Source organism: Jaculus jaculus, unplaced genomic scaffold (assembly GCF_020740685.1).
Source record: "Jaculus jaculus isolate mJacJac1 unplaced genomic scaffold, mJacJac1.mat.Y.cur mat_scaffold_45_1_1178333_arrow_ctg1, whole genome shotgun sequence".
NCBI lineage: Eukaryota > Metazoa > Chordata > Mammalia > Rodentia > Dipodidae > Jaculus > Jaculus jaculus.
This window is the reverse complement of record NW_025423498.1, coordinates 250435-277462: the sequence shown is the minus strand read 5'-3', so window position 1 is coordinate 277462 and position 27028 is coordinate 250435. Positions and strand designations below refer to the sequence as shown.

General features: G+C 39.3%; 1 pseudogene; it reads left to right on the top strand.

Annotated features, from left to right (window-relative positions):
* Positions 1-2393: 2393 nt before the first annotated feature.
* LOC123457412 lies at positions 2394-25207 on the top strand (annotated as a pseudogene).
* Positions 25208-27028: the final 1821 nt, after the last annotated feature.

Sequence of the window (27028 nt, the reverse complement as noted above, 5' to 3'; positions counted from 1 at the left end):
GCCCTATTGTGACATCACAATATTCTAATATGACACCACAAAATCCCACTATGATTTTATAATGCCCCACTGTGATATTGCAATGCTCCACTATTCATCATAAAGCCACTCTATGACATCACCATTAACCACTAAGATATCACAGTGGTCTATTTGATATCACATTGCCTCACTTTACCATCATAATTTCCCACTATGACATCACCAAGCTGAACTGTAACATCATAATGTTCCAGTATAACATCACAATGCCCAATTGTGACATCACAAAGCCCCACTGTGATTTCAAAATGTCCCACTGTGACATCACAATGATTCATTGTCTCATGATAATGCCCAGCTAATACAACACAAAGCACCTACATGACATAACAAAATTAACTTGTTCATCAAAATTCACCACAGTAACATAGCAATGTCCCACTTTGACTTCATATTACCCCATTGTGACATCACAGTGCTCCACTGAGATATACAATACTCCACTGCCACATCCATCACAATGCTCAACTGTGACATCACAATACCAAATTGTGCAAACACAAAACCCCTCTATGTTTTTACAATGTGACACTGTGACACCAAAAAGCCCATTATGATATCACTGGGCTCCACTGTGACATCAAAATGCCCTAATGCACTATAACAATATTCCACTATGACCTCACAATTCTCTAATATGACATCAAAAAGCTCAATTATGATTTCACAATGTAGCAGTGTGACATTACAAACCCCAATATTGCTATCAAAGTACCCCACTGTGACATCATAATGCAAAACTCTTATATAAGAGTTCTCTATTATGAGATCATAAGGCCCTAATATGACATCAAAAAAAACCCCACTAGAATTTCACAATGCCCTACTTTGATATCACAATGTCCACTGTTCATCACAAAGCCCCTCTGTGACTCACAGTAAAGGATTGTGATATCACAGTGGTCTACTGTGACATCACATTGCTTCACTCTCTCATCATAATATCCCACTGTGACATCACCAAGCTTAACTGTAACATAATGTCCCAGTGGGACATCACAATGCCCTATTGAGACATCTCAAATCCTCAATGTGAATTCACAATATGCCACTGTGACATCACAATGACTCACCATCTCATGATAATGAGCAGGTATGACATCAAAATGCTCCCATATAACATTATAAAACCAGCTTTCTCATCAAATGCCCCATTGTAACGTAACAATGCCGTACTGTGGCACCACATTGTCCCAATGTGACATCACAGTTTCCCACTGTGCTACAACAATGCTCCATTGTAATGTCACAATATCCAATGTCACATGACAATGCTGAGCTGTGATGTCATAGTATCCTACTGTGATATCACAAAGCCCCATTCTGATTTTACAATGTTTCACCACAGCACAGTGATACAAAAAAGCCCCATTGTGACATCACAGTGCCACTTTCTGACATCACAATGACCCACTGTGATATGACAATGCTCCATTGTGATGTCACAATAACTTAATGTGACATCACAAAGGTCCACTGTGGTTTTACAAGGTCCCACTATGATATCACAATGCTCTGTTGTTTATCACAATTTTCTCTATGACATCAAAATTCCCAACTGATATTCCACAATTCAATACTGTTATATCCCAATACTACACTGTGACATCACATTGTCCATCAGTCTCATCACAATGCCCCACTGTGATATCACAGTATCCCACAGAGACATTACAAAGCTGAGATGTGATTTTACAAAGCCCCACTATGACATCACAGTCCATGGTTACATCAAAATGCCCCTCTGTGTTATCACAAAGCCCACTGTGTAATCATTGTTACCCACTGTAACATCACAGGGCCCCATTGTGACATCACAAAGCTACAATATGGCATCACAATGCCCCACTATGGTATCTCAATATTTCACTGTGACATTACAGTATCTCACTGTCTCATCACAATGCCCAACTGGGACATCACATTGACTATCTCATTACAATGCCCAGCTATAGCATCACAATGCTACAATGTGATATCAAAATTCTCAGCTTGTTCATCATTGTGCCCTACTCTGATACCATAATGCAACCCTCCCCCCCTGTGATTTCACAAGGCCCGACTTTGATCCCACAATGCATCACTGACATCACAAAGCCCAGCTATTTTATAACAATGTGCCACTGTGATATCATATTGCCCTACTGTGACATCACAATACCTTACTGTGATGTCACAGCATCCCGCTATGACATCACAATATCCTACTCCCACATCACAAATCCAACTGTGATGTCACAATACACTAATGTGACATTTCAAAGCTCTACTAAATTACAGTTCCCCACTGTGATATCAAAATGGTCCACTGTAACATCACAATGCCTCACTCTCTCCACTCTCTTGTCATAATGTCCAACTGTGACATCAAAGACCCTCATTGTGACATCACAGTGCCAGGAGCATGGTTACATAAAATGGGGCAATATGCTGCCATATTAGGACACTGTGATGTCACAATGGGGCTTTGTGGAATCATAGGCTTTGTGATGTCACAACAGGTTATTGTTAACAATGATAACAATAACAATGAAAGGTGATGTCACAGTGGGATATTATGATGAGAGAGTGAAGCAATGTGATGTCACAGTTGAGGATTAGAATGAGACAGTGAGTCATTGTGATATCACAGTAGCCATTGTGACAAACAAGTAGAGTATTAATATATCACATTGGAGCATTGTGATGTCATAGCTGGACATTGTTATGAGACAGTGAGTCATGCATATAGGAGTGGTAAATATTTTTAACCTCAATTATTAAAACAACCTCATCAATGAAATATAGCTGTCTGCATAAGGGCTATTTCGAGATCCCTATTTCATGACATCAGTTTCTGAGCTCCATCATGCCTACTGTGAGACTCATGAATTCATTGCTGAAGCCATTGCACTACATCTCCACACACATTACTTTACAACATAGGCTAAGTACTGTTTATTGGAATCAAAATGCTTACAAGCTTTAGTTATGTATATCTACCTAGGAGAATTAAAGGAGATCAATGATTTCCTTCTCTTGGGCCAAGCAATAGCAGACTGAGATCTTAATGAAAGTTAGCACTTTTATTCTAGTCCAAGAAGATGTTGGTGGTTGTGTAAAATGACCCTGAAGGTGAACAGATTCTTCACAATTTATACTCTGCAGCAAGAGGGAAAAGGCTAAGATATGCTTGTTCCCTCTGGTGGTGAAAATTGGGAATTTACAAATATACAAAAGATGTGTTCATAGAAATACAAAAGATAAAAAAAATGCAGCAGTTTAAATATTTGCTTAACCTAGACTTATGCTTGACACTGCATGTGTGCATGCTTCGAAAACAAGTCTGCCCTTGATAACAGAGCTGCAGTTCTTTTCTCCAAGCATCTGCTCTTTTTCATCCAGGGCCAACTTGGCTTGTACTAGCTCACTCACAGGTCCTGACACCACACTTTCACAACTTTGATTACACCAGGACCTGGGAGGTGCTGTGCAAAGCTCCTGGAAGCCTTTCCTCAGGCTTACTCTCCAACTGAAAGACTGTGAAAAGTAAAGGAGTAGCAAAATATAAAAGGCAAACACCCTGATAACAATGAAAGGAAATGTTTAGATTGGACAATATCATTAGAATATTTATATATTGACTGTATAATTAACATGTACTTTTCATATGAGGGTTTAAATTACTTCTGGGATATTTATTTTTTCTATGCATGGTCTCAATCTAGCCCAGGCTGACCTGGAATTCACTATGTAGTCTCAGGGTGGCCTCGAACGCATAGTGATCCTCCCACTTCTGCCTTTCAAGTGCTGGGATTAAAGGTAGCACCATCACACCCAGCTATGAATTTTTTATAATGTATTTTTTATTTCTTTGAGAGAAAGAGAGGCAGGTACAGAGAAGAGGGAATGGGTACACCAAGGCCTCTAGCCACTGCAAACAAACTCCAGATGCATGTGCCCCCTTGTGCATCTGCCTTATGTGGGTCCTGGGAAATTGAACCATGGTCCTTAGGCTTCACAGGCAAACACCTTAATCACTAAGCCATTTCCCCAGCCCTACTTCTAGGATTTTCAGCATGCACTAATACAGTATATTTATAACTATCCTAATTGATGCTAGCTTGTACAGCAGAACTTGTTTAAAACAGGGAAATGGGCCTACAAACACAAACTCCATAACTAAAATTCATTTTAAGGATGCATAAAATAAAGACTAAGATTTTTAGCTTCAAATGTAACAGTTTAAATTTAAATATGTAGTTGATTTGTAGTTTTCAAACAGATAAAAATCCCATGTTTCCTTCAAAAAATCCTAAGAGTTGGTTCTTGTCCCTTCACAATCTACATCCTGACCTAACATTCTTTACAGGCTGATTTCTCCAGATTCATCCTATTTCCTTCAGCTTACAATTACTTTGTTGAAATAGAACTCATAACACATTATGGAATTGATGAGCACTGAAGAACCCTCATCCTGTCATCAGTCACTTTCTACTTCACTTCCCACTCCTCAATCACTCAGCAATTTTGTCTCTAAACGTTTGCCTGTTCTGAACATTTCATATACATGGATTTATACAGTGTTGGGCCTTTTGTGGTTGGCTCTTTTAAATTTTATTTATTTATTTGTGAGCGATAGACACATAGAGAAATACAGATAGAGGGAGAGACAGAATGGGTGCGCCAGGGCTTCCAGCCTCTGCAAACGAACTCCAGACGCATGCGCCCCCTTGTGCATCTGGCTAACGTGGGACCTGGGGAACCGAGCCTCAAACCGGGGTCCTTAGGCTTCACAGGCAAGCGCTTAACCGCTAAGCCATCTCTCCAGCCCTGGTTGGCTCTTTTAAAAATAATGACTGGGTCCATCTGTATTGTAGCATGTACCAACCAGTACACCATCCCTATTATGGCTGAATGAGAAATCATTTCATGGATACACCACCCTTTGTTTATGTACTCATTAGCTGGTGGACATGTGGTAGTTTTCAATTTTGTCTTTTATGAAGAATGCATTGGTGAGCATTTGGAGGAATCTTTGTGTAAAGATAGTTTTCAGTTCCTTGGGCATATATGTCAGGAGAGGAATTGCTGTTACTCTGCTTCTACCTTTTCAGTTTTATTTAGCATAGTTTGTATCCTAGTACCCCAGACTATTTATGACTATATGTTTACTAGACATTCGTAGAAATAATTTAAAGTTAGAATATTGCTATCTTCTTTTTTTTAAAAAATTATTTATTTATTTGAGAGCGACAGACACAGAGAGAAAGACAGATAGAGGGAGAGAGAGAGAATGGGTGCACCAGGGCTTCCAGCCTCTGCAAACGAACTCCAGACGCGTGCGCCCCCTTGTGCATCTGGCTAACGTGGGACCTGAGGAACCGAGCCTCTAACCGGGGTCCTTAGGCTTCACAGGCAAGAGCTTAACCGCTAAGCCATCTCTCCAGCCCGCTATCTTCTTTTAGAGAACATTTTCCCCTATTTCTTATAGGTGCTATGGCCTTGAACAGTCTAGAAAAACAAAAAGCTAAATTAAGACTAAAAACATAATAGGACATTCAAATAATTTGAAGTTGAGCTGAAAGTGTGTGTGTGAATGTGTGTGTGCATGTGTTAAGATTGTTGTACTCCCAGTTCTCTCTTACTCTTTTTAAAAAATATTTTTGCTCATTTTATTTATTTACTTGAGAGCTACAGACAGAGTAAAAGAGGCATAGAGAGAAAGAGAGAGAGAGAGAGACTGGGTTGCCAGGGCCTCCAGCCACTACAAACTCCAGACACATGTGCCCCCTTGTGCATCTGGCTAACTTGGGTCCTGGGAATGGAGCCTCGAACCAGGGTTCTTAGGCTTAACAGGGAAGTGCTTAACCGCTAAGCCATTTCTCCAGCCCTCTCTTACTCTTAACCTGTAGCCTTTTGAAAGTCTTTCTAAAATCAATGCCTACCAAATCAGAGAGCCAGAGCCCCAGAGGCCCCCAACACTTCATCACTGGAGCAGACCAAATATGAACCCAACATGGCTCAGGGAAATTTTGCGGAAGAGGGGGCGGAAAGAATGTCAGAGCCACATGTTGGGTCATGATTTGCAGAGACATTTATCATACCAATAACTGGGGGCTAACGCCACAATGCACGACCCATTTTCATTAACAAGGAGGGTCTAATGGGAAGGGGTACATCACAGATGAGCCTAAATAATGGTACCAAACTGCCTGTATTTACTGAAAAGAAAACTAATAAATTAAATTAAAAAAAAAACAGAACATATGAGTTGATTAAACAGGAAAAATAAATAAATAAATAAATAAATAAATAAATAAATAAATAAATAAATAAAAAGTCTTTCTACAGAGTCATTAGTCCAGGGTTTCAGCCCTTGTGGGGCCCAAGTGCTCATCTTGCAATCTGTCACTGCTCTCTCTCTCCCTCTCAGCCTCTCACTTCAACTAAGAAAAGCACTCCTGGGACAAAGTGGCCCAATTTGCCAGGCTTGCCATTCTGCTTTTCTGTCCTTCTCCATGGACACTGCCATTCTTACACATTGCTCTCTGTGTGATTAGTTCTTCTCAACAACTTTCTAAAATATACCAAAGTTTTATGTGATTTTACAGACTATTCTCAGTGAGAATGTTATTCTAAACTTTTAGTCCCCATTTACAAGAATAGCTTTCTTGCCTTTGACTGAGTTACACTATGAAGCCATCATTGAGTAAGTGTTAAAAATAAAACTGTACTAAACTGCTATTTACTGTCATTCAGTGTTATCATTTCTCCATTGAAATATACAAAAGGAAAATTCTGAAATTTTAGCAGAAGAGGAAAAGATTCTAGAACAGACAGCTCAATCCAGGCACAGTGGTGTACACCTATAGTCTTAGCACTGAGGAGGCTGAGCTAGTTGAAATGCCTTGAATTTGAGACCAACCTGTGCTACAGAGTGAGTGGCAGGTCAGCTTGGGCTCAGAGTTAGATTATGACTCAAAACAAAAGAAGAACCAAACGAACATTAATATTGATTGATTGATTAGTCTACTCAGAAACCAAATGTTAATTTATGTCAAGTATGTGGAGGGCAGTGTATGAACCAAATTTTATGCTAGATGATCATGTAACACAATGAAGACTTTGAGAGGTTTTGTAAATTGGATTACATTTAAGACCTTTTTAATGTTAAGGGCCTTGCTTTGGATCTGAGGTATCTTCCACTGTCTCAGACCTCGGGGAAGTGGTGGAACCTTCAGAGGTATGACCTGGTGGAGGAAGGCTGGGCAGTGGAGGATTGTCTTTGAAGGGGATGGTGAGACTCTGACTCCACTACCTCCTTTTAATAGACACCAGCAGACAAGAAGCTTTGCTAACTATGTTAACTATGATGCTCTTTCTCCTGCACAGCAGGCCCTGGGACCACAGCCCAAACTAACTGTGGGTTGAAACCCCTGAATTCATGAGCAAAAATAAATCTCAGTAGGGATAAATCTGAATAGTAGAGTGTTTCCCTAGCAATTCCAAGTAGTGAAAAAATTCTTCCCTTTACATTGATTTTCTCAGGTACTTTGTCAAAGTGACAGAAATCTAATAGTCATTAATTAAAGGCAACCACTGGAATAAAATGATGCAGACCACATTTAACATAAAAAATTCATCATAACAATAAAAATTCATAATAATACATCATATGTAAATAGAATGCTTTTCACTTAAAATTGTGCATATTCCTTTTTAGACACTTGAAGCTCTTCTGATTTTTGTTTACCTGGGGAAAGTATTTCTTTCTTTGGGACAGAATGAATGACAAGGTACTTTTATGAATCTTGTTAAAGCAGATATACCAATTGTGAGAAAGATGAAAAAAGTAAATATAATTTAAAAATTGGAATGGAATGAACATTTTTAATTTTTTTTTATTTATTTATTTGAGAGCGACAGACACAGAGAGAAAGACAGATAGAGGGAGAGAGAGAGAATGGGCGTGCCAGGGCTTCCAGCCTCTGCAAACGAACTCCAGACGCGTGCGCCCCCTTGTGCATCTGGCTAACGTGGGACCTGGGGAACCGAGCCTCGAACGGGGGTCCTTAGGCTTCACAGGCAAGCGCTTAACTGCTAAGCCATCTCTCCAGCCCTGGAATGAACATTTTTGCCTTAAAAATATATCACCCAAGTTAAACAAATAGAATCACATAACTCTTCTCTATCAAGAGGCTGTGCACCACCTCCAAACAAACCTTTAAAGAGTCCCCTGTTTGGTGTTTCTACAGGAGTGAAGCGTTCACCCAATGTCTCCTTTATCAAAACAAAATGTAATTGTTAAAGCTTCTGGGAAAAAGGAAACTGTAATTATCAAAGTTACCACTGTAAGCTCTTTAATGTGACACCATGAACGTTGAGCATCACAACAATTAACAAGCATATTTCAAATGATCAGCTCTGGTATTCCCTGACTGGCTCAGTAAGTTTCTAATATGAACTTGCTATTTACAACTCTTACTCCATTACCTTTTGTACTTCAGGCAAAGATGGCATTTCTGCTGAGACGATATGGAGACTTAATTTTTTGTTTTGGAGGTAGGGCCTCTGTATCCTAGGCTGGCCTTGAAATCAAGATCCCCTTGCCTTAAGGCCTCTTAAAAGCTGGTATTACAGACATGTACTACCATCATCAGTGAGATTTTGATTTTCAAGACAAAGTTTTCATTTAATTCTATAAGAATTGGTAACAGGATAAGTAATTAGGCCTTCTTACACTAGAAATTACATTTTATACATGTAGTTCAAGAAGTTCAGTGCAAAAATGACAATGTGTATCATAATCTTTAACTGAATCAGAAAATTAGTGACTTAGAGACATCAATTTCCCTTTGCATAGACACATGCTGTAGAGAGAATTATAGGAATTTTGAAAACCTGCCAGGAAGATAGGAGGATTTTGCTCTCCACTATCAGATTTCTTGAAATTAATGCCATCAGTCAATACTCTTCAGAAGTAGAAATGATAAAACCAGTGTGGAGAGAGCAAAGATGGCTGGCATGACAGTTTGTTGACAATACAAGAGGGAAGAAGAGAAAGATGTTAGTGCCACAGCCTTCATGGCCCATGAGCTGTGGGATTGGAGCTCTACCCATTAACAGAAGCAGACAGAGGCTCTGTTGACTCTAGGCAGGAGCTCTGCTGCGTCTGTGCTTCATTAAAGTAGGATGAGAGCTTGTGTTTTCGTGCTTTCTTCCTTATGGCTAGTCCCTGAAAGGCAGCCAAGGATGTCCACAGTCTCCCCTTTTATACGCCATATTAAAGTATGACCTGGCCAGACTGCAATGGAAGAAGAAAACTCTCACTTGGAAGAGATCACCTATACAGTGATGTAGGCTGAAGGCCTTACATTGTCACTTCTTCAGAACTTCTTTAGATTATAGTAATCCTAGAAAAAAAACTTCACAAGTTCAATAAATCAATCTTATTAAAATTCACCACAGAATTTGCTGAACCCATTATTATAGTGAACATACACTTGAGTTTACACCAGAGAAAATGTTGTGTTTCCAGTTATTTTAAACTGTATTTCAGATTTAAACTGTGCCTATTAAATTCATAGACCCACAAAGACAATGGCAACATCACCGCCATCTTCCTTCTGCTGCCAGAAGAGTAACACGGCATAAACGAGGAATGGTGTGCTAGGACAAAGGTTTCAATTGCTTCGCTTTAAAAGTATGTGTTGCTTTTAAATCCATTAATAAGCTTACAATTTATAAGACACATGGAATTTTAAATGAGATACTTAAAGATTACTTAGCATGTCGTAGAATGAGTGTAAACTTTGGAGAGTGTAGTCTTGGGCTTTATTGTCACTTCAGCCTTTACTGGAGGAGAAATCTTAGGTAAGTCAGTTTGTCTGGAAATACTTTTTATTTGTTTGACTTTAAAAGGAGGAAACAATGGTACTCATCTCTCCTACAGTTAGGAAATCACTGACTGTTCTACTGGGTGTTTAATGGAATCTTACTGAGGTTTCCAGCTGCAGTTTTCTCACAGTGAACGAAGCCTAGCATTTCTCCCTAGGAATGTGTCTTGTAGAATATTGAGCCCAGGTTTTAATTGTTTTTCTTCCTTCTGGTGAGCTTTAAGACTCCTTTATTTGTTCTGGACCAAAGATTTTATTGGAAAAATACTTTCCCAATATTTTAATTTGGTTTGTGGCAGACCTTGACTTCTTATATATTTTTTTGAAAAACAGAAGTTTTACACTTTGCTGAAGTTATTACCAATTTACATATTCATTTACAGGTGATGCCTTTGATGATACAGCTAAGAAATCCATGTCAAACCCAAGGAACAAAGACTCTTCTGTTTCCTTTTAGAAGTTTTCTAGTTTTGGAGTTTATATGAAGGACTCAGCAGGAATCATGAGAGAAGGTCATCATGTTTTTCCTTTTTTCTCCTCAATATCCAATGATCTGGAATCAATTTGCAGGGAGTTCTTTCTTCACTGCATTGTCTTGTTCAAACCCAGCTGTTCATATGCATGCAGTCACCTCTAATGACTTCACTGTTCACCTGATACTCATACCATATCTTCTTGATACCATAACAACTTTATAATAATTCTTAAAACAAGTTAACATTATTTAGTTTTCTCTTTTTAGAGTTATTTTGTCATTTTAATATGCTTTAATTTCCATATGCATTTTAGAAGAAACCCGTCAAGTCTCACAAAAATACTACTTTAATTCTGATATGATTGCCTTAAATCTAGCAAATACTGAGTTTTCTAACCAATGAACAAGGTCCATCTGTATTTGAGTTTAAAACATTTTTCATCAATATATATTAACTTTGCAGTGTAAAGGTCTTCACTTTAAAAAAATCAGTTATATTCAAAATATTCTAAGTTTTGTTGCTACTACAAATACTATTGCTTTTAAAGTATAAATTTTCAAATGTTTATTACTAGTACATAAAAATAGAAATACTTTTTGTATGTTGATTTTATATCCTGTACCTGTGTGAAGCTCATTCTACTGGACTTTGGGATTAATTTTAAGATTTCCTAAACATAAATGGCATATATATATATAGCAATTTTACTTTACTCTTCTCAAAAGGGACTTTTTTAATGCACTAACTTTAGTAAAACACTGAATATTACATTGAACTCTATCTATTTTGGGATTACAGTATTTCACTGCTAATGTTAAGTGTGTGCTTTATATAATTCTTTAAATTTTCTTCTATTCTTTGTTTTTTGAATTTTTTTCTTAAAAAAGATTGGGTATTGAATTTTGTCAATTGCTTTTCATTTCTTCTTATTTTCTCAGGACCATGCATTACACTGAATTTCAGATGTTAGGTTAACTTTGCTTTTCTGAGACAACCTTACTTTGAGATAATGAGTTATCCTTTTGACATATTGCTGAACTCAATTTGCTAACTATTGTTGTATATATATTTGTAACACTGGTGTCTGTGTGGCTTTCTGTGACTAGGAGCATGAGTGTGCATATGTGAGAGCTTGTGAATGTGCATGTGTGGAGTGAGAAGACATCTCTGAGTGTTGATCCCTGCTTGCCACCTTGTGTTGAGCAGGGTCTCTGGTTATTTATTACCATGTCCCCAGGGTGGTTGGCCTGGGATCTTCAGGGTTCTCTGGTCTCTCTGCCTCCCATGTCCTGTAGTTTCCTGGGGTCACAGTGGCTTGCACTTCTGCATACACCTTGATGGCAAAGAATTTTGCTATCTCACCCAGGCCTATGACCTAACCGGGTTTGGTTTCTGTAGTTCTTTCGTCTACTGTCACTCCTGATGAATGAGAACATGTGTGGGTGGCTGCCTAGGCTCATGCTGATGAGGCTCAGTTAACTGATAAAACTTTCCCAGTAAGGACACTGGCTGTTCCCAGAGAGGACCCTGACTGGGAACACTATGCTCCTGCTAACTCCCAGGAAGGGCGGCCCATGATAGAAATATTCTTTGCCTCTTGGCTGGCCTCAAAAACACATCCCATAAGTTTGTTAATTTTGACAAATTCCGTACCCTTCCCCAGAAGCCTCATGAAAAGGCACCGGAGTTTATGTGATGCCTAACTGAGGCACTCAACAAATACGCTTGCCTCAGCCCTGCTTCCCAAGAGGGCATGATAGTTCTCAATACCCATTTCCTGTCCCAACCTGCCTGTAACATCAGGAAAAACTAAAAATGTTAAATGCTTAGAAGAGGGCCACCAAACCCCTCAGAGAGATCTGGTTGACCTGGCATTTAAATTTTTTAATAACAGAGAGGACCAGGAACAGACTGAGAGAGTGGCCAGAGACAGGCAGCAATTCCAGCTCCTGGCTGTGGCCCTGAGGCCTCCTCCAAAGAACTCGCTCACCACCAACACCCTGCTTCAAGTATGGCCACACTGAGAAAACCTGCCGCAGTGCACACTCACCTCCAGGACCCTGTCCTCATTATGAAATTGCTAGAGGTTGATTGTCCTTCTGTGCTTTGACAATATAGGCTAGCCCCTTTCTCTCGTCCACCACAAGATGCAATTGCTGGTCTTCTGAGCCTGGTGGCTGAAGATTGACGGTGGCCTGGGAACACAGCACCACCAACACTCTCCATATCACAACAGAGGAGCCCAGGGTCACAGTCCTGCTGGCAGTAAGGCCTATCTCATTTGTGATCCACACAGAGTCCAGTTGGTCAGTCCTACTATCCTACTCTGGTAAGACATTTTCCTTGCAGATCTCCGTGTTGGGTATTGACTGCCTATCCCACTCCCCATACATCACTCTCCCCTTGACCTGTGTGGCCTGGGACAGTCCCCTTTCCTATTCATTTCTTTTTTTCAACCTTTAAATTTATATACCATATATATATATATATATATATATATATATATATATATATATATATATATATACACACACACACACACACACACACACACATACATGACTTCTATACTTAGAGGAAACAATCCATGGTATTTCCCTCCCCTCCACTGCTTTGCTCTTTATAGCTCTGCTCTCTGTCATATCCTGTATGTCTATCCATTAGTCTTTCTTTTAATTTGATGTCATCATTTTATTTCTCCTATTATAAGGGTCCTGTGTAGGTATTGCGAGGCACTGGGAAGTCTTGGATATCAAGGCCAATTTCTGTCCAGACAGTTGTATTTAAGGAGAAGTATTCTTCCTTTGGCTCTCACATTCTTTCCTCCACCTTTCCACAATGGTCCTGAGCCTTGGAGTGTGTGTGATGTTTCAGTGCTGGACACTCCTCCCTCCCTTCTCAGCACTATGTTGACTTTTGGATCATCCCAGTGGTCATTGCCATCTGAAAAGAGAAGCTTCGCTAAACAGAAGTGAGGTTAGCATTATTATATAAATATGAACATTAAAATGTAGTGCTTTCAGGGCAATTTGGTAAGAGTAATATATGCATTTATCCAGACAAAAGCAGGCTTTATACTCCTAAGGATCATGATTTCCCCTGCCATAGGCTTTTGATTAGGTTTTCAGTACCAGGCATGTATTCCCTCATATAAAGTGGGCCTTCAGTTCAATTAGAGAGCAGTTTGTTTCCCCCAGAGCAGACATGCCACTATTGCACTTGTTCAGTCATTTGGCCTATCTGGCCAAACTTGAGGCTTCCAGTGTCCAAGTTTTTTCAACACTGATGACTTTTGTCATACATAAGGCTACATACAGTGCAGATTTTTCAAGCTTTCAGCTGGCTGGGCTACAGGGAGAAGGTTTACTGCTCAGCAACAGCTTGATTTTTCCGTGACTCTGCCACTCATGCATGTGAAGTCTTCAGCAATAGGGTCTTACCATCTCTTTCTTGGGAAACCAAGGGTCTTGGCAATAGCCTATAATGTTTTGGAGGCAACAGGGACCTCCCTGGCCAACAGATCACTGTAAGGTATCCCATCTCTGGCACTTAAAATTGTCTAGTAACAATCTATGGTGTCTGGATGTGCCATTATTCAAGAAAGTAGATTTTCATATGTCTTATTTAGAATATCTTGAATTTTTATTGACCATCCCCCTACCTTTCTTTTATACAATCTCTTCCCCTAACCTAGCTTAGGCCTTTCCCCTCCCTGTAACCTGTTTTTCTACTTACATATATATTATACCATCCTCTAAAGTCCTTCCCTCACCTCCCTCCCTAATAGCCTTTTATTCTACCTTATGGGCCTCTGCTACTGATTTTGGTTCCAGCTCACACACAGTCTATTCATTTGTGGATAGGATCCTAATATAAGAAAGAAGATGCAATGTTTGAATTTTTGGGCCTGGGTTACATCACTTAGTATAATCCTTTCAAGATCCATCTATTTCCCTATGAATTTTATAATTTCATATTTCTTTAATGCTGAATAGAACTCCATTGTGTAAGTGTACCACATCTATATTATGCATTCATCTGTGGATGGGCATCTAGGCTGGTTCCATTTCCCAGCTATTGTGAATAGAGCAGCAATAAACATACTTGTGCAAATATCTCTAAGGTAGTGAGAAGAGTCATTAGGATCTATGCCTAGGAGTGCTATAGCTGGGTCATATAGTAAATCTATTTTTAGCTGTCTCAAGACCCTCCACTCTCCTGTCCACAATGGCTGTACCAGATTACATCCCCACCAACAATGTAGAATGGTCACCATTTTACCACATTCTCACTAACATTTATTGACATTTGTTTTCTTGATGGTAGCCATTCTGAAAGGAGAGAGATGAAATCTCAACATAGTTTTAATTTGCATTTTCCTGATGGCTAAGGATGTTATGTTTTTAAGTGTTTATATGCCATCTGTATTTCTTCTGATGAGAACTCTCCATTTAGTTCCATAGCCCACTCTTTAATTGGGTTGTTTGATTTCTTATTGTTCTGTTTTTTTGAGTTCTTTGTATATTCTGGATATTAATCCTCTGTCAGATGTGCAGCTGTCAAAGATTTTCTCCCATTCTTTAGGTTGTCATTTTGCTCTATTCACAGTGTCTTTGCTGTACAAAACTTCTTAATTTTATGAGATCTCAGTGGTTGATTAGTGGTTTTATTTTCTGAGCAATTGGGGTTATATTCAGAAAGTCATTACCTATGCCAATATGTTGAAGAGTTTCCCCTACCTTTTCCTCTAACAATTTCAGAGTTTCAGGTCTGATATTAAGGTCCCTGATCCACTTGTATTTGATTCTTGTCCATGGAAAAAGACGACGATCTCTTTTCATCTTTGTACATATTGATATCTAGTTTTCCCAGCACCACTTCTTGAAGAAGCTGTTTTTCCTCCAATGAATATTTTTGACATTTTTCTCAAAATTCAGGTGGCTGTAGCTGCCTAGATTAACATCTGGGTCCTCTAGTCTGTTCCATTGATCTACATGCCTGTTTTTGTACCAATACCATGCTGCTTTTGTTATGATGGCATTGTAAGATAGCTTAAAATCTGGTGTAGTGAAACTACCAGCTATATTCAAGCAAATTGGCCTAGCAAACAAGCAGGGATTGCTATCCTAATATCAGACAGAATAGACTTCAAACTAACATTAGTGAGGAAAGATAAAGAAGGTCATGTTAGATTGGTTAAAGTAACACTCCAACACAAGGACATTACAATCCTAAACAGATATGCACCTGACATGGAGGCTCCCAGTTACATTACACAAACACTATTAGACTCAAAGTCACAGTGAGGATTTCTGATGTTACATTAAGGTAGTGTGATGTCACAGTTGAGCATTCTTATATTGCAGTGGGGAAGTGTGAGGTCACAGGGGAGATTTGTGATGAACAGTGGAGTAGTGTGATATCACATTGGGGCATTGTGAAAAAAGTGGTGCTTTGTTGTGTCATATTAGGGTATTATAATGTCACAGTGGGACACTGTGAGGTCACAAATGGGCTTTGTCCTGACACAGTGCAGCATTTTGAAAACAGAGTGGGGCTATGGGATGTCAAAAAGCATATTGTGATGCCACAGTGGAGCATTGTGATAGGAGAGGATGACATTGTGATGTTGCTGTGGAGCATTCTTATATCACAGTGGGGCACTGTAATGACACTGTGGGGCACTGTGGTGTCACAATGGAGCTTTGTGATGAAAAAGTTGATTTTATTATGTCATATGGAAGTATTGTGATGTCATATGTGGCTATTATTTTGAGACAGTGAGTCATTGTGATGTCATAGTTGGGCATTGTGAAATCACAGTGAGGGTTTGTTATGTTGCAATAAGGCATTGTAGTGTCACTCTGGGAAATTATACTGCTGTAATTCAGGTCTGTGATGTCACATTGGGACATTATCATGAGATATTAGAGCATTGTGATGTCACAGTTGACCACTGTGATATCACAGTGTGGAATTGTGATGTCACAGAGGGGCTTTCTGATGAAGAGTGGAGTACTGGGTTATCACAGTGGGTTTTTTTTATGTTACATTAGGGTACTGTTTTGTCACAGTTGAGCATTGTTATATCACAGTGGGGCACTGTAATGTCAGAGTAGGGGATAGTGATGTCACAACGGGAGATTGTGCTGTCTCACTGGGGCTTTGTGGTATCTCAGTGTGGCATTGTGAAATCAGGGCGGGATGTTGTATTGTATTGTAACATCACACCTATGCATTGTGATGTGACATTGGGTATTGTGATGATTCAGTGGAGCATTTTTACATAACAATGGGACACTGTGAGTCACAGTGGTGCACTCTGATGTCACATTGTTATGCTATAGTGTGCATTTTTATGAACAAGCTAGTTTTATTATGTGATATGGAAGCATTGTGATGTCATAGTTGGGCATTGAAATGAGACAGTGAGTCATTGTGTTATCTCAGTGTGGTTCCTCAACAATTTAATGATCAGTAAAAGAAGAGAAGGAAAGAGAGAGAGGGAGGGAGAAGAGAAGGAAAGAAAAAAATACTTTTGAGTTTCATCAAATCACAACTGATATGATCCTTAGCGGTCCCATTTTTTAAATTTTTAGATATTTATTTATTAGAGTCAGAGAGGAGAGAGAAAGAGTGAATGGGTATGCCAGGGCCTCCAACCACTAAAAATAGTGTCCAGACGCATGTGCCACCTTGTGCATCTGGCTTACGAGGGTCCTGGAGAATCAAACCTGGATGCTTAGGCTTCGAAGGCATGTGCCTTAACTGCTAAGCCATCCCTCCAGCCCATGGTCCCATTTTTTTAAGCAGGGAAGATAATGTCTCCACAGAGATTGTTGAGAGAGGACTGCAAATAATACATGTAAAAATGCATGCGTTTTAAAAATTCTTTTTTTAAATTTTTATTTATTTATTTGAGAGCGACAGACAGAGAGAAAGACTCAGATAGAGAGAATGGGCGTGCCAGGGCCTCCAGCCATTGAAAACGAACTCCAGATGCATGCACCCCCTGTGCATCTGGCTAACATGGGTCCTGGAGAATTGAGGCTCAAACCAGGGTCCTTAGGCTTCACAGGCAAGTGTTTAACTGCTAAGCCATCTCTCCAGCCCAAAAGTGTATGCTTTAAATAGAATTATATTGCTCTACAAATAAGTGACACCAAAGAAACTGGTCTCTGTTCCTCAATTTCCTTCTCTGTAAAATTAAGGGTTGAATTAATATCCTTAATCTGCAAGGTTTTTTTGTTGTTTGTTTGTTTTATGAGGTAGGGTCTCAGTTTAGCTCAGGCTGACCTGGAATTCTCTATGCAGTCTCAGGGTGGCCTCGAACTCACAGTGATCCTCCTACTTCTGCTTCCAGAGAGCTGGGATTAAAGGCATGCACCACCATGCCTGGCTCAGCAAGTTTTTTTAATTTGCTGGTATTTGATGAAAAAACCTGAAATATCTTCCTCAGTTTACAAAATATTTTTTTATAATTTATTTGTAAACAGAGAGAGGGAATGGGTACACTAGGGTCTCTTGCTGCTGCAAATGACTCCAAGTACAAGTGCCATTTGGTGCACCTGATTTTACATGGACACTGTGGCATCCAACTCAGACTGTTAGGTCTTGCAAGCAAATGTTTTTAACCACTGAGACATATCTCCATCCCTTGTTTTTGTGCCTCTACAGATTATATATTCTTATTTTCTTAATTAATTGACATTCATATTAATAATTATGCAGGCACAGATGAGGCAACAATATATTCAATACATAGGAAAAAGATTTGAGTGACTCTTGTATGACATTAAAAGTATTTAGACATTGGAGAAATATGTAGTGGTTAAAATGCTTGTATGCAGCTCAATAAATGCCTTAGTGGTTAAGTTACTTGCCCGTGAAGCCTGAGGACCCAGGTTTGATTCTCCAGATCCCATATAAGCTAGAGGCATAGGTTGGCACATACATCTCGTGTTTGTTTGCAGTAGCTTAGAGGCCCTGGCAGGCCCATTCTCTTTCTCTCTCTCTCCTTCTAATAAATGCATAAAAATCAAAATATATGAAAAAAATAAAAAACCTTGCATGCAAGCCTGTCAACCCCAGTTTGATCCCCCATGTTAAGCTGGACACAAAGTGGTTTGCAACCACTGCAATGAATTCCAGAATCATGTGCCACCTTGTGTATTTGGCTTATATGTGTACTAGGGAATTGAATCTGAGTCCTTAAGCTTCACAGGCAAGCACCTTAAACACTAAGGCATTTACACTTCCCACTGCCCATTTTGTAAGTTCTTGAGCTCTGAGCCACATCTTATCACCAGCAGCATATTAGTAGGAGTTAATTCCCTTAGTAAAGAAAAAAATTGTTCACTACAAGTGGTCATAAAAAGGGGATGTTTGTTTTGTCTTTACAATATACTAAGTTGCATTGAAAATGTGTTTCCAATACATAACCATGCTAACAAACAACCATTATTTTAAGTGTGGAAATCCAAATATGGGTTAGTGCTAGATATGGTTTAGAAAAAAATGATGTAAATTTATGAAGAACCTGCAAAGAAAAGAAGCTTGGTAAATGTAGTAAGTACAAGACTAGAAATCAGATTCAAGACCACCTGAATAAGAATTTTAAAGGAGAGTCCTTATTAGCTGGCCAGTGACTGTTACCTCACAACAGATGACTGAGGAGAAGAGCAGCCCTGTCCTACCTTTACAGTGAATTATTATAGGCAAAAACCACATTCCTGTACAAAGATCAGGAAACAAAACCACACCCTTTTGCAATGGTCAGGGAAAGTCCCCAGCATTCCCCATAATCCTATTTTGCAATGTAAGCAAGCACAAAAAGTGGAATTTGTCAGTTTGCATAGGGTTGGAACAAATATCAGAAATATTTAATAACACTACATCTTCATTGTTGTTTATATGGCTCTGTATTGAGCTTTAATCTAGATGGGGTCTTCTTTTATTATAATGAAAATGGCTGGGTGTCTTAAAATTATTTTCTTCAGGTTAAGCTATCTGGGTGATTTATAAACAGGATGAAGTGATATATAGAAAATGTAACTAAAAGAAGCAATACAAAAGAGATAAGAGGCTGACTTGTATGGCCAAAATAAAATGTCTATAATAGGAGTACAGAGAAGCCCGGCTGTCTATATGAAGCAGGGAACTGGGAAACAGTGCCTTCTTCAGAGTAAGTACTATTTTGGACACTCTCCTACCATTCTTTGATAAGTAGGGTTGCTCTTGGTAGCTTAGGCTAGCCTTGAAATCCTGATCCTCTTACGTTAACCTCCAAAGCACTGAAATGGCCAGCTTGTACCACTATGCTTGGCTCTTCCACTTCTGTGGCTTCTCCCCAACTATTGCTTTGGGTTTCTTTCCTCGCTTAAATTAACGTGTGGACCTGAGTTTTGTTTAATTTGTTTTGCAAAACAAATAAAGACATAAAGGAGAAATGAGGCAATTCAGTAGTCATAGATAAAAAACTTCAGTCTTTACATAATGGACAGAACAGCTAGATAACAGTCCAACAGTGTTGAGCACTAGATCGAATAGATGCCTGCAAAGCATTGTGTCCACTATTAGCAGAATGCACACACTTCTCAAGTTCACATGTAACAGTCCCACCTACAGGGTATGTGTTAGATCTTAACCAAACATCCATTAATTTTATAAGATGGAAATAATAATACATGTTCTCCAAATGCATTAAAATGAAATTAGGAATCAATAATGACAGACTGGCAAATCATAAGTATTTAGAGACTAACAGTGAAAAAAAAAAAAAACAGGCAGTGGATGAAAACTCCAAAGAAAAAGTAGAAAATGCTTCTAGGTGGATAAAAATATATCAGAATTTATGGGATTCAATTAACACCATGACATGCCACCTTATAAAACTGGAGAATGATGAGGGAGGTAAATCCACTTAGACAATAATTTAAGAAACTGTTAACAGTAACAAGTTAACATGGATGTAAGGTAATTGAGAACTTCATATTCTGCTTTGGAAAACAAGGAGATCTTCAAAATACTTAGTATATGTGGTGTTACTTGCTGTCACTGTGTGGGTGGATCCTAAGGTCCAGGGTGCAGGGGCAGATTTGGAATTGCAACCTAAGATATGCAGAGTGTTTCAGTTCTGTCTGGGGGTACCTGGAGTGTGCTTGCTTTTGGTGGTGGTTGCTTTTCTCACTGTATGCATCTGTGAAAGGGACCAGCTTCTTCTTCAATTCTAGAACTTGCTGTTGATCAGTAGGCTTCAAATAAACCCCATTCCTCCCATAACTTTGGATTGGAAGTTCATCCAGCAACTGAGTCTGACTAATGGAGTATAGTTAACATATCACCCAACAATTCTACTTATACATATAAAGTAAAGAAAACCAATAGAATATGTTCACACAAAACCTTGTGCCAAAACAAAACTTGCTCATAGCATAATACCCACAAAGTACTATGGTGTTTTGAATGTCACTCTGAAATAAATAAATAAAGATAAAATAAATAAATAAAAATTTAACTTTGTCCAGTCTGGTAGCTCATGCATATCTTTAAACCTACACTTGGGAGACTGAGGTAGGCAGATCACCATGAGTTCAATGCCACCATACATTGCAGGTCAGCCTGGGCTAGAGGAAAACCTTACCCTCAAAAAAACAAACAATCCCTCAAGACATAAAATGGCCTTGATATCCATGACCTCATAGGGCCTGACACTACCTACACAAAACCATCATAAGAGGAGGGAAAGATCACAACATCAAAATAAAAGACAGACTTATTGAGATGGGGAGGGGATATGACGGGGAATGGAATTTCAAAGGGAAAAAAGGGAGGAGGGAGAGAATTACCATGGGATATTTTTTATAATCATGGAAAATGTTTTAAAAATTGAGAAAAAGTAAAGTAAGATTAAAAACAAACAAACAAAAATAATCAAAGAAAACCATAGAACCATAAGACATGTGAAATAGCCAAAGTGATTGTGAATAAGAACCAGCTAGGGGAATCACACTACTTCCTGATTTAAATTATACAAAAAGTTTAAATGGAACACTCAGGAGCCATACATTTTTAGTAGAAAATTTTCAGTGCCAGGGATGAGATACCTTCCAGCAAGTTATTGGCCATGAAGGTCCATGATGCCCTTAAAACATTATTAGCCATTGCCAAGGCCCTTGGTTTCCCACCAGGAATAGAGGTTAAGACCCTATTGCTGAGGACTCCACATACTTGGGCTGCAAGGTCACTGAGATATCATCCTAGAGTTGAGCTGGAAACCTCCTCCATGTAAGCCAGCTGACAGAAACCTGGAAGAAGCTTTCTGTACATGCACTTCAATGGGAAAGAGAAATCACCAATGAAGATAATCAACATTGGACACAGCAAGCCTTATATTTGGCCAGCCACACCAAATGAGCCAATGGAGGAAATAGTGGCATTTCTGTTGTGGGAGAACCAACCACCCTTTAATTTGACTGGAAGCCTGCTCCAAGGGAGGGAATGCATCCCTGATACTGAAAACCTACAACAGGGGTAGTCATGAGACCTAGCTTTGTAACTTCTGCTGCTGTCTTGTTAAATGTCTACATTATGCTCACCAAACTGCCCAGTAAGCACTTTTCTTAATGTTCATATCCATATATTCATGCAACTCTCACTTTGGATTAGAGAACCTTCTTTTCAGATGGCAGTGACATGGGGATGACTCAGGAGGCAACATGTTGCTGAGAAGAAGTGACAGAGGAGTGTTCAGCACTGAAATATCTCTATCACACCTTCCAAGGATCAGGGTCCATTGCAGAAGAGGTAGGGGGAAGAATGTAAGAGACAAATGAAGGGTAGGACTCCTTACAATGTGCTCTTCCAGACACAAAATGGTCTGGATATCCATGACTTCACAGTTCCTGACACTACTTACACAAGACTATAATAATAGGAAGAAAAGATCATGACATCAAAATAAAACAGAGATTGATTGAGAGGGGGAGGGGATATAAGGAGAGCGATGGGGGAGGGGATATGATGGAGAATGGGCTTTCAAAGGGGAAAGTGGGGGGGGAGGGAATTACCATGAAATATTGTTTACAATCATGGAAGTTGTCAATAAACAACAAAATAAGAAAATACAAAAATTCCAGCCTGGCAGATCAGCACTCATGAGTCATCCCAGCACTTGGGAGGCACAGGCAGGAAGATAAAGACTTTAAGGGGCCATCCTCAGTCACACAGTGAGGCCAACTGGGGCAATGTGAGATCTTGTCTCCCAAAACAAAGCCAACAAACAACAATAGAGAGAAAAAAGAATCTATAGTAGCACATTATGGTACCTGCATAGGAACACTCAGTTCATGGACCAATGGAAGAAAATAGAGATACCAGGAGTAAATTCACTCATTCATTGCCAAATTATTCTCAACCAAGTTGCCAAGGACACATGTCAGAAAACTGCTGTGTTTTCAATGAATGGTTTTACACACAGGATGTATCTACATGTAAAAGAATAAAATTGGTCCTGAACTCACCCCATATATAAAACACAACTTAAAATCAATTAGAGCAAGGTGTAGTGGCACATATCTTTTATTCCTGCACTTGAGAGACAGAGGTAGGATGACTGACATCAGCATGAAACCAGGATGATACTACATGGTAAATTTCAGGTCAGCCTGAGCTACAGCAAGACCTTTTTTAAAAAATTAATTAAAGCCTGAAACATAAGAATGGAAACTGCATAATTACCAGAAGAAAACATTTGTGAAGTTTTGGGTATGTGGACAATGATTGTTTTAAAGATTGGACAAAAAGTACAACAAAAGCAAAAACATAAAACAAAACAAAACAAAATTAAAAAAAACCTAATGGGATTTTGCTCACTAAAGAGCTTCTGTACAATGATTAGAAATTACCATCATAGTTAAAAGGCAATATTTATTTTTTCTTTTAAGATTTAGAGAGACCTTATTAGATTAAGAAAAGGAAGTACAAACAGCGCTGGCTATGTGGATGGGAGGAGTGGGTAGAGAGTCCCGAAAGCAATATTCTTAATGGAAGCAAAACTGCAAGTCATATACCTAATAAAGATAAACAGCTCAAGCACATGAGGAATGGATACACTGAATAGCCAGCAGCAAAAATCCAAATGGAAAATGGGCTTGAAAGACTTCTCAGTGGTTAAAGCCATTGCTTGCAAAGCCTACTGGCCCAGGTTCAGTTCCCCAGTTCCATGAAGCCATACAGGCATTCACTTGCAGTCACAAGAGACCTTGAAACATATACATAACTAGATAAATAAAATATTTTACCTGTGGAAAATATGACTAATATGCAATATGTTTATACAGTAAAGGTCACTAATGATAAAAATAATTGAAGAACACTGAAAAGTATAAAAATAAAGGTAAAAACATCTCTTGTACCAGTTACGGTCCTTAAACTTATTTTTACTTACTGTGAGAGATGTTTGCAATCTGGTGCTGGGAACATGAGGTATAGTACTCTTGGTCTCTTGATACAAGTACAAACATTAAAGGGGTATGGGATGTGAGGAACAACTGTCAGAACATTTAATAAGAGTAGTCTGATCATAGAAAGAGCATGGAGTGTAAAGTGACATCACTCCATCCCCCTCCCCACCCAGTATGCAGCCTGGACATGGGCACTTCAAGCACACAAGAGGGGAAAGAGGAGCAGCACAGAGTAGAAGAGGAACTTGTAATGTTCTAAGAATGTGAAGCTATCAACTAGCTTTTGTTTCTTTCTTATTCCACAGTCTGCAAGAAATACTATGGTAGTAATAGCAAAAATCCACAAAAGGTGGTTTGAACTCACTAAGAAAGAAAAAATTCTCCAAGCAAAGGATTGCAATGCTTTTCCCTCCTTTCACTCTTTCCTTTTCTGTCCTCACACAACTTGAGCCCAGAAGCAGTTGTAATCACAAAAGTTTGTGCTAGAGAAGGTTAAATAAAGCTCCAAATTTCTGACTATTGGAGTCAAACTTACAGCCTTAGAAAATCAGAAAGTGCCAGGAAAGAAAAAGCTGAGATAAAGTAACCCTAAGAATTTGTTTAAAGACTCTTGGGCTTATCTCTGGATTGAGCATGCATGAATCTGATCAGAACAGAATACAAAAAAAAAAAAAAAACCTTAAAGAATGTAAATAACAGGTAACCCACTGTCCATGTCCCAGAAAGAAGATATGGTGTGCACTCAGAATATATGCAAAGTCTAACAGATGCTGGAAGCACAGATCACAAAGTGTGAGATGAAACTTATCTATTCCAAGCTAGCTTAATTATTTGCTAAACAACAAGAATACCAACAAATCCAATTGTCCACAGGATTCACAAAAAGATCCATGTCTCATTCAGGATACATAAAATTCATCCCAAAATTCCATGGCTAAGGAGAGACAGGGAAATCTCAATAGAAAAAACAAGGAATACCAACCAAAAGGCAGCAAAGGTAGCAGCTGGAGGCAGAAGGGAGGCCACTAGGTTGCTGAAGAGACAGATTTCCTGGTTGAAGAAGTGTGCAGGCCTGTAAGGAAGGTTGTAAAAAGTGCTGCCAGTGGTAAAGCTGTCCAGCACAGCAAAGTCTATCAGTGGCCCACAAATGTAGAATGAACATTAGGCCAACTCACCAAGCTGGGGCAACCATTTAAATACATTGTGACCTATGTGCAAAAGAATGGAGGTGGATTACACACAGCAAGTTCCTGCTTCTGGGACACACACTACTGATGGGTTGTGCTCTGTGCAATGGGCGACCAAGACCATGGACCTTACCATCAGTGTCTTTGGATTGTCCTTCTGACCTCCGTGTCAGCTCATCGCCTCCTTTCATTTAACATCTCTATTTTATTTTCTTTTTAAAAATATTTTTATTAATTTATTTAAGGGAGACAGAGAGAATGGGTGTGCCACAGCCTCCAGCCTCTGAAAAGGAACTCCAGATGTAAATGCCACCTTGTGCATCTCGCTTATAGTCCGGGGAATTGAACCTTGGTCCCTTGGCTTTGCAGGCAAGCACCTTAACCACTAAACCATCCCTGCAGCCTCTATTTCATTTTCTTAACCACAGGATGTGAGAGTGGTCAACCCATTTGTCCTGTGAGTATATGTTCTGTGGCATTCTCAAAATGTGGAGGAATAAACCAAATGACTGCACTATAATATGTGCTGCATACTTTTAGTCAGACGAGCAACTCTGCAGGAATCTGAACGTGCATTGCCTCTTGTTTCTTTTCAAAGGTAGCATAAATTGAAATCTGTTAGTGGGAAACTTTCAGTACTTTAAAATAACTCAAATACATCAATTTGCCATATATTATACTTTTGTTACTATAACAAATGATTTCAATTTTTAAAAGATGTTTCTTGAAATGGGGAGATTGCTCGGTGGTTAAAGGTAGTTACCTGTGCACTCTATAGGCTCAGGTTTGATTCTTCCATTTATCCATTCCTGTTATTCACTCATGTCAGTTTCATAATCAATACTTGACAAAAGGGTTTTGCCTCACATTTGGAACCTATCTGAAAATGCATGTGCAACTTGTGGTATTTCATGCCCCACCATACGCAGAGAAAGGAATGTGATGCACTCTGGGGATAGATTAGCTATCTTCTCCTGAAGAGATTATATTAATACCAAGGCCTGAAAGCCCAACTCCTTGTGAGTCTGATGCAGGAGGATCATAAGTTCAAGTCCTGCAAGGGGTATAGATCACATTAAGATCCAGTCTGGACATATTAGCAAGACTCTATATCAAAATTAAGAGGTATTTAAAAGGCAGCAGATGTTGCTCAGTGGTGCAGTACTAGCCTAACACACATGAAGCCCTAGGTTCAATCCCTAGTAATACACACACACACACACACACACACACACACACACACACACACACACGGAGAGAGAGAGAGAGAGAGAGAGAGAGAGAGAGAGAGAGAGAGAGACAGAGAGAGAGAGAGAGAGAGAGAGAGAGAGAGAGAGAGGGAGAGGGAGAGAGAGAGAGAGAGAGAGAGAGAGAGAGAGAGAGAGAGAGAGAAGAATTGTTTCTCTAATAAAGGCACATAACTAAAACAAGCATCAGGCCACCAAGAATTACACAGTAGACTACACCATGGTAACGCTGGTGCTTTTATAGCACTGAGGTCTCCTGGTCCCTTGCCAGGTCATAGTCCTCATTCTATAAACTATCCCACTACTTCCTTCCCTGCAAGGCTCTGTCACTGCACCTCCTTATACAGTCTCTGGGATGTGCAACCTGTGGACCACAGGATTTTAAAGCTTTCTCTACTCATGCTTTGTACTGTGAGGTGGGAGCAGCCTCAGCAATGTTTCCACTCCCTCTTGGATCTCCAAAGCTGTGACAACTGCCTGAAACTCATGGGGCTTTGATGGGGTGAAATCCAAGGACAATAGTGATGAATATAATCTCTCACTTGGCAAAGATAATTTAGAAGCCATGTTCCAGTCCTAATGTTTAGAACAATTACCAGCAAATTTACTTAGGCTCACACCCTGTCCTCATTCAGTTCATTATATTAGTTCCATTGAATTCTAGCTGGCATTACTTGGCCTTCCCTGTCTTGACTGCAGAGCCCTGTATCTTCAAACCTGCCTCACTCTCAACTT